This window comes from Macaca fascicularis, chromosome 20 (genome assembly GCF_037993035.2).
Source record: "Macaca fascicularis isolate 582-1 chromosome 20, T2T-MFA8v1.1".
Classification (NCBI taxonomy): Eukaryota; Metazoa; Chordata; class Mammalia; order Primates; family Cercopithecidae; genus Macaca; species Macaca fascicularis.
In genome coordinates this window covers 3,962,402-3,970,231 of record NC_088394.1, presented here as the reverse complement: position 1 = coordinate 3,970,231, position 7,830 = coordinate 3,962,402, and the positions used below count along the sequence as shown (strand labels likewise).

At 54.2% G+C, this 7,830-nt stretch overlaps 2 non-coding genes across 2 annotated transcripts; both read left to right on the top strand.

Moving 5' to 3' along the window:
* Window positions 1-2,104: 2,104 nt before the first annotated feature.
* Window positions 2,105-2,176, top strand: TRNAP-AGG (transfer RNA proline (anticodon AGG)). The gene has a single exon. It is a non-coding gene; the product is annotated as a tRNA-Pro (tRNA).
* A 2,315-nt stretch (window positions 2,177-4,491) lies between these two features.
* On the top strand, window positions 4,492-4,564 carry TRNAK-CUU (transfer RNA lysine (anticodon CUU)). Its single transcript has one exon. It is a non-coding gene; the product is annotated as a tRNA-Lys (tRNA).
* Window positions 4,565-7,830: the final 3,266 nt, after the last annotated feature.

Below are 7,830 nucleotides of genomic sequence, written 5' to 3'. Positions count from 1 at the left end.
ACAAGACCAGCCTGGCCATGGTGGTGAGACCCTGTCTCTACTAAAATTACAAAAATTAGCCGGGTATGGTGGCACACTCCTGTACTCTCACCTACTCGGGAGGCTGAGGCAGGAGAATTGCTTGAACCCAGGAGGCAGAGGTTGCGGTGAGCCGAGATTGTGCCACTGCACTCCAGCCTGGGCAACAAGAATGAAACTGTGTCTCAAAAAAAAAAAAAAAATCTATGAAGCCCAGTAATAAGCCCTTGATAAGCCCTTGATTTGTCATTCAGATTGTATTTTCTTTGGATCATCTTTTGCCGTTTTAAAAACTTGGGTGAAATCTGTTCATTTCCTTTGTGATTTCTGACATCACTATTCTGCCTGGAAATCCTTTTACCCTAGTAATAGGCATATGCACCTGTATTTCATATCAGCACGACATTTAAACCACCAGCTCATGACCTCAGGGGGTCACCTTGTTGGTTTATCCAGCAGGAGTAAAGCCTACCTCGGAAATCTGAGGGTGGCCGCGAACCCAAAAGTCCAGATTCGCAGGTGCGCGCGCTAAGGACTGAGCTATTGGGGCGATGGAAAGAGTCTCTCTCTGCGGCAAGGGCGGAAGGACATGTTAAAAAAAAAAAAAAAAAAAAAAAAATTAAAGCGCGGTTCGTTGGTCTAGGGGTATGATTCTCGCTTTGGGTGCGAGAGGTCCCTGGTTCAAATCCCAGACGAGCCCTTTTTCCTTCTCTTTTTTCCCCTTTCGCATTTTCAGCAAGGACGGGAGACTAGGAAGGCGAAGGGAGGCTGCTGTTGGCAGAGCCTCAGTGGGGACCTCCCGGGGTCCCGGGACGCAGACGGACGGGCCTGAATCTCTCTCCTTGCAGTCGGTCCGTCACCCTGAAATGGGATCCAGCGCTGCCAACTGCGGTAACCGTGGTTAAAGGAGACGACCCCGAGCAGCAGGAGGAGGTTATTTAGAATAAGGAAGAATGCGCCGGGCTCGTTTATTTATGGGCATACATTTTTCGTAGGGTTCGAGAGTATGGCGGCTCCAGTCCCAGGTGAGCCCTACCAAGGTTTAAAATTGCATGGTATTGCGGGGAGTAATATGTGTGGCGGGGGACAGTGGGAGGGGAGTGAGGGAGAGACGGAGGGGCGAAGGCCCGGGCATCCTCCGGCAGCACTTTAGTGTGTCCTGGCGGGGTGGGGGTCTCGGCTCCCGTCTCCACGCCCAGACCCCGAGGCCTTCCCACTGAGAGCCAGGAAATTCGAGGCTTGGATCTGGAGGGGAGGAGGAGATCCTTTCAGTCCAGATCTGCCGGATTCTCGGGCTCCGGGTGAAATTTGGACACAGAGGACAGAGTGACAGCAAAAGGTGCCCCGGAACCGACGCCTGGACGCGGCCTCTGCTGCCCCAAGGAGCCTCTGCTTCCCCACGTCCTGGTGACTGGAGGTTCCGCCAGTTCCCCAGTGAAGGGGAAGGAGGTACATCGCTGACTCCGGCGGGCGCCGCGGGCCTAATGGAGCGAAGCGACGCTCAGTGTCAGCCTCTTGAATTGAGGTTCCGTGTGGGAAGCTCGCCTTCTGGGTTTTGGCTTCCCTGGGGAAGAAGGGAGGACCGGAGCGGGAGAAGCGTGGGACGCGGCGAGGTAGCGGGCCTGGTGGCTGGTTCCTGGTGCAGTCTCCAGGCCTTTACTGACCACCCATCGGCACCACGCCGCGGGGCTGCAGCGTTTCCAAGGCGGGCGTCCAGTGGTCGCTGTTCGCGGACCCTCAGCGCAGCAGCTGCCCGCTCTTGAGACGTTCCCATGTCCTGCCGGAGCTGGAGCTCCTCACTACGCGGCGTGACGGGCGGATCCCCAGCCCAGGGCTGAGTGGCGGAGGCGGGCGAGGGCCCGGGGGGTCCCGGATTGTGGGGGCACAGTGGATGTTCCCCATTTTGTGCGGCGCAGGGAGAAGCGGGGGCTCAGGGCTCCCTCCGCGCCCACCCGCGCTTGAACTTGTCTCTTCCAGACTTCAGGAAACCGGAGTCTCCCCCTAGCTCTGCTCTGCTGGGTCCCCACCTCTCGCCGCGAGGACGCCACGAAGGCCACAGAGAGAAGCCGGAGTCAGCAGAGTATGTGGCTCGTTGGTCTAGGGGTATGATTCTCGCTTAGGGTGCGAGAGGTCCCGGGTTCAAATCCCGGACGAGCCCAAGTTTTGGTCCAAAACATCGGTTTCTACCCTTTCCTACTTTAGATGAAGATCAGAGATCCAAACAACTCTGACAGGTCAGCGCAGTCCGAGTCCTTCGATGTTAGTTTGTTTGTTTGCTTGTTTTGAGAGGGTGTCTCTGTGGACCCAGCTGAAGCTCAGTGGTGTGATCTCACCTCACTGCAACCTCCTCCTCCTGGGTTCAAGCAATTCTCCTGCCTCAGTCTCCCAGGTAGCTGGGACTACAGGCACGTGCCACCATGCCTGGCTAATGTGTGTGTGTGTGTGTGTGTGTGTGTGTGTGTGTGTGTGTGTGTGTGTTTTAAGTAGAGACAGGGTTTCTCCGTGTTGGCCGGGCTGGTCTCCAACTCCTTACCTCAGGTGATCAGCCCGCCTGGGCCTCCCAAAGTGCTAGGATTACAGGCATGACTCACCGCGCCCAGACTTCGAAGATAATTTGTACAAAGATCCAAAGCCGTCTGACAGCACCCAGTGCCACATTTAAAATTTATTTGGAGTTTTGTCGCCAGTGTCGCCAGAGCCCTATCCCCTGATAAGCTTATTTTGTTTTCTGCTTTTTTATTTTTATTTTTTGTGATACTACTTTTGTCAGTAGGAACTCACTCGAGGCACTGAAGAAGAGGTAAGCCGTCCCTATATACAGTAAGAGCCGAGTCTTCACAGTCAGATACCTTAAAAGGTCTACCCTGGGCCGGGCGCGGTGGCTCAAGCCTGTAATCCCAGCACTTTGGGAGGCCGAGACGGGCAGATCACGAGGCCAGGAGATCGAGAGACGATCCCGGCTAACACGGTGAAACCCCGTCTCTACTAAAAAATACAAAAAAACTAGCCGGGCGAGGTGGCGGGCGCCTGTAGTCCCAGCTACTCGGGAGGCTGAGGCAGGAGAACGGCGTAAACCCGGGAGGCGGAGCTTGCAGTGAGCTGAGATCCGGCCACTGCACTCCAGCCTGGGTGACAGAGCAAAAAAAAAAAAAAAGGTCTACCCTGGGATTCCCACCCAGTGTCCCTGGCTCCGGCGGCTAGAGCCTTAACGGGAGAAAGCCGGGCACTTGAGCAGAGGAGAAGGGCTATGGGCGTTTGCATCTGGGGTCCAGAGTCCTCTCCCTCCCCACATCCCGACACTCCTCACCTGCGTGTAGCCTTCTGGGGCTCCTCTGCTCCCCCATCCTAGTTCTGGAAGGAGTGCAGACCGAACCCAGGAGCCCGGGTATCCGCGTCCTGAGTCCTAGCGCCCACCAGGACTGGAGCCTCCTCGCATCTACTCTGAGGACAAAATCCACTGGCAGAATCTTCGTTTTTGTTTGGGATGCTGGGTTTGAGAACACGCCATGAACCAAGAGTCGTAAATAATCCAATTTTGAGCACTTGAGAACCAAGTGGAAAGAAACTCAAGCCGATTCAAAGTGACCAATCTCTGGTTATGCCCTTGAGCCCCTGCAGAAGCAAAGAATAATTTGTGTGTGCGTGTGGACAAATACATTTGTATTCCAGATCTCACAGAAATTCCTACACCAAGAAATTTACAAGGAAAATGAACACTGCGCCCTAAAAATTAACAAGGAAACAAGGTACCAGGAGCAACAACTCATTAACAGGAACAGAAACTAAATTGCAAACATTTCAGATGCAAAGTGTATCAGACTCATAATACAACTATTCCTACAGTGTCTAAAAATATGAAAGGCAATAAAGAAAATATCTTTGACAACAGGACCTCCAGCCTTCTAGACTGAAAAAAGAACCAAATAGTTCTAGATATAAAAGCACACAGTAATGGAAACGGAACAACTAAATGCACATCACGGTAGGTTACAGTGCGGAGCAGTATTGCGAGGGCTTCTGTGAGTCCCAGTGAGCTCTGGGCATTCTGTCTGCAACTGCAAGGATGGCCGACACACAGCAGAACTCTCCTGTGCCTGTAACTCGAGTGGCCTCAAAAAAAAAAAAAAAAAAAAAGGGTAGTCATTGACTCTTTAAGTGCGTGCAGTCGCAGTCTGGGGACATTTTTTCTCTTTCTGAAAGAAGGCCATTTCAGCGGAGGGCACAGATTGGGAGAACACAGATTCATGCCAGCGTGGTGCGGAAGGAGACTCTGGCGGGTCACCCCCATTTGTGGGAGAACGCAGGGTGGTGGAGGAAGTCCTGCACTAGCGGGGACGTCGGTGGGGACTGAGGCTGCTGTGGGGGACCCCAAGTGCGCTCTGGTTTCTGGGGCTGATTCATTACCTCACTTTGTTTTCACCACCCTTAGGCCACCCAGTCCATTTGTAGGTATAGAAAGAAGTCTGTAAGGAAGCCCGGCTAGCTCAGTCGGTAGAGCATGAGACTCTTAATCTCAGGGTCGTGGGTTCGAGCCCCACGTTGGGCGTATGTTTTGATTCTGGCTGTCTCTCCCAGAATCTACCCTCTATCTGTGGAGGTAGAGGCCCCTGACAGATGCAGACTTGCTGGTACCTTTTAGATGTACCCCAAGGGTACGTCTTTTCCTCCCAGCTCTCTGCCCCGGGCAATGCAAGACTTGGTGAAAGAAGAAACTCAGGCCGGGCGCGGTGGCTCAAGCCTGTATTCCCAGCACTTTGGGAGGCCGAGACGGGCGGATCACGAGGTCAGGAGATCAAGACCATCCTGGCTAACACGGTGAAACCCCGTCTCTACTAAAAAATACAAAAAAAAAAAAAAAAAAAACTAGCTAGGCGAGGTGGCGAGCGCCTGTAGTCCCAGCTGCTCAGGAGGCTGAGGCAGGAGCTTACAGTGAGCTGAGATCTGGCCACTGCACTCCAGTCTGGGCGACAGAGCAAGACTCCGTCTCAAAAAAAAAAAAAAAAAAAAAAAAAAAAAAAAAAAAAAATTAGCCAGGCTTGGTGGTGCCCACCTATACTCCCAGTTACTTAGGAAGCTCAGGAAGGAGAATCGCTTGAACTGTGGAGGCACAGGTTGCAGTGAGCCGAGATGATGCCACTGCACTCCAGCCTGGACGACAGAGCGAGACCTTGTCTCAAAGAAAATTATAATTATATAATAAAATTATATTATGATATAATCATATTACTAATAGAATTATATGATACATATATACTACATATAATATAAACATATATAAAATATGTATGTTTAGGTATAACATACACATGTTTTTCATATGTGTGCATATTATTTAATACCGTAGACGTGAAATCTAATTTCCATGTGTAATGAGAGAATGAGATATCTTATTTTTTTGGTACGAAGTCTTCAAAATCCCGATGCGTATTCCATACTTACAGCAGCACATCTCAAGTGGACCAGCCCTATTTCAAGTGTTTAAGAGCCATGTGTGGCTCCTGGCTACCTTCCTGGCCAGGGCAGCAGGGGGCCATGGGGTCAGGTAGCTTCGACCTGCTCTCAATGAGCTTCATCTGCGGATCCGCCTTGGCCCGCAGAGATGTGGGTTTCTAGGGCGAAGGGGGGAGGTCGAGGAAAGAGTAGCTCTCCAGGGCCCACCTGGACCGCGCACCCCACTCTGATTACTCACAACCCAACTACCAGCCTCCTCCATACCGGGAGCCCATGTGGAGCTGAGCGACCGGGGCTGCGGAGGGTACAGCTTCTCTGGTCTGGGGCTGGGAAGGAGGAGAAGGGCGCGGGGCTCCAGCGAGACTGAGGCAAGTGCCAACCAGGCCAGCCTCAGGAGCATCCTGGTCCCTTGCAGCTGAGGCACAGACCTGGACGGACCTGAAGCGGAGCAAGGCGACTGGTGGATGAGGCTTCAGGCTGGGTCCCCGATTTTCAAGTTCTGTATTCTCTAAAATGACGGGGGAAAAGTAACCACTTTTGGGGCTCGTTCGGAATTTGAACCCGGGACCTCTCGCACCCGAAGTGAGAATCATACCCCTAGACCAACGAGCCTCCCAGGTGTGGGCTTCTACTGACATTTCAGACACCTGCCTCCAATCTGGCGCGAGTCGGCTGATTCCGAAGTGAATAGAGCTCATCCCTGTACCCAAGTGATTGGCAGAATTCTGGGGTCGCTGCGGGGAGACCCTGGTGAACCAGCCCGGTGGAGACAGAGCCCATCCGCACTGGGCTCGGTAGGGGATGCTCAGGGTCAGACCTGCAACCTGGAGCTCCCCGCTGTATTTTCCCCTGCCCCGGGGTTAACGGGTCTGCGCTCAAATCTGGGGCTGCTGACTCATACCCAAGACCTTGCCCTAGGAGGATGGCTGAGCGGCCAGCCCACCTTGCATCCGACTGCAGCCGGTGGCTGGCTCCATCCCAGAGGCGCCCCCATAGCCTCTGCTCTGACTCAGAAGCTAGCTCTGCCCTGTCTCTGCCTCTGTCAGCAAGAATTGAGCAAGTTCCGGGAGGTCACTGGGGATGAGCGGCGATGGCAAAGGGCATGACAGTGACACACACTCTCTCCGCCTCTGTTTCTCTCTCACTCTGTCTTTAGGCGCTGGTGGCTTTGAGGTTATGATTAGGGTGAGAGTGGGCCTCAGGTTCAAATCCTGATGGGCCAATACTGTAACACCTTCTGGATCCTTCATTAAGGACGTCAGCAGTTTGGAAAGCCGGGGGACACGGCCTGGGTGTGGAGAGGATCCAGCGAGCTCGGCGTGTGGTGGGCGAGAGGGTCCTGCCCATCGCCACAGGGCGCCCGCGCTATTTTGCCCTAGATCAACCCCACCCCAGAGCTGAGCGCTGTCCCACTCCGGGGACTCCCTCCTCCCCTCTGTTTGGGCTTCTCGCTGCCGCGATCCTGGGTTCCCGGCCACACTCCCAGCGCTGGCATCGACATTTATGGAGAGCGGAAAATACAAAGTTTTGGGTTCCAGAAAGATAAAGAGGGGGGTGTGGGAGTTGGGGAGCAAAGATGGTGCTTCCTGCCACCGAGGTCTGTTGGCCTAGAGGTATGAGTCTCGCTTTGAGTGCGAGAGGCCCCGGGTCGGAATCCCAGAGGAGCCCAGGCCGCCGTGATCAGCTGTTGTTTGTTAGCCTGGGAAATTCAGCGAGCAAGAGCAACAATGGAGCGAATGAAAGAATCTTTCGCAGGAAAAGCAGGCCCTGCCTCCCTCTCCTACGTTCTTCGGTTTCTCAGACTGCAGGTGCGACCCCAGCAGGCGGGGCCTTGGGCCCCGGGCCCGGGTTTAGGAACCCGGGGATCAGCTACACCGCGACCTCCTGGATCCAGGACTGAGTATCCTGGACAGCGCGCATCTGGCCCTTTTTCTTCTTTTAGGGAAGGACTGCGGGTAGAAGGACTTGACTGCGGGTGGGAGTGAATGAAGACGGTGTCCGCGGGCCCGGGTGGCCGCAGCTAACTCAGTCTCTGCGTCCCTCACTTGTTGACCCAGAGAAGTAAGCGAACGCAATGGACGCCTCCCCCGGCAGGAGCCTCTGTACTGCGCGGGGGCAGGCGGGCGGCCCAGCCCCAGCGGATGGAGCCCGGGCACCTGGTCACCCTGCCTCCCAGATTCGCGGGCGCAGTGGGCACAGAAGCCCAACTTCCTTCCCTCTTCGACCCCCTTCCCTCCCTGCGATCTGAACTGAACCTAGGACAGTTCTGAAGTTAACACCCCTCTTCCAAAGTAAAAGACCCAGACCATATTTTAATTTTTTAAAAAAGAACAAGTCGACTGGGGGCAGTGGTTCACACCT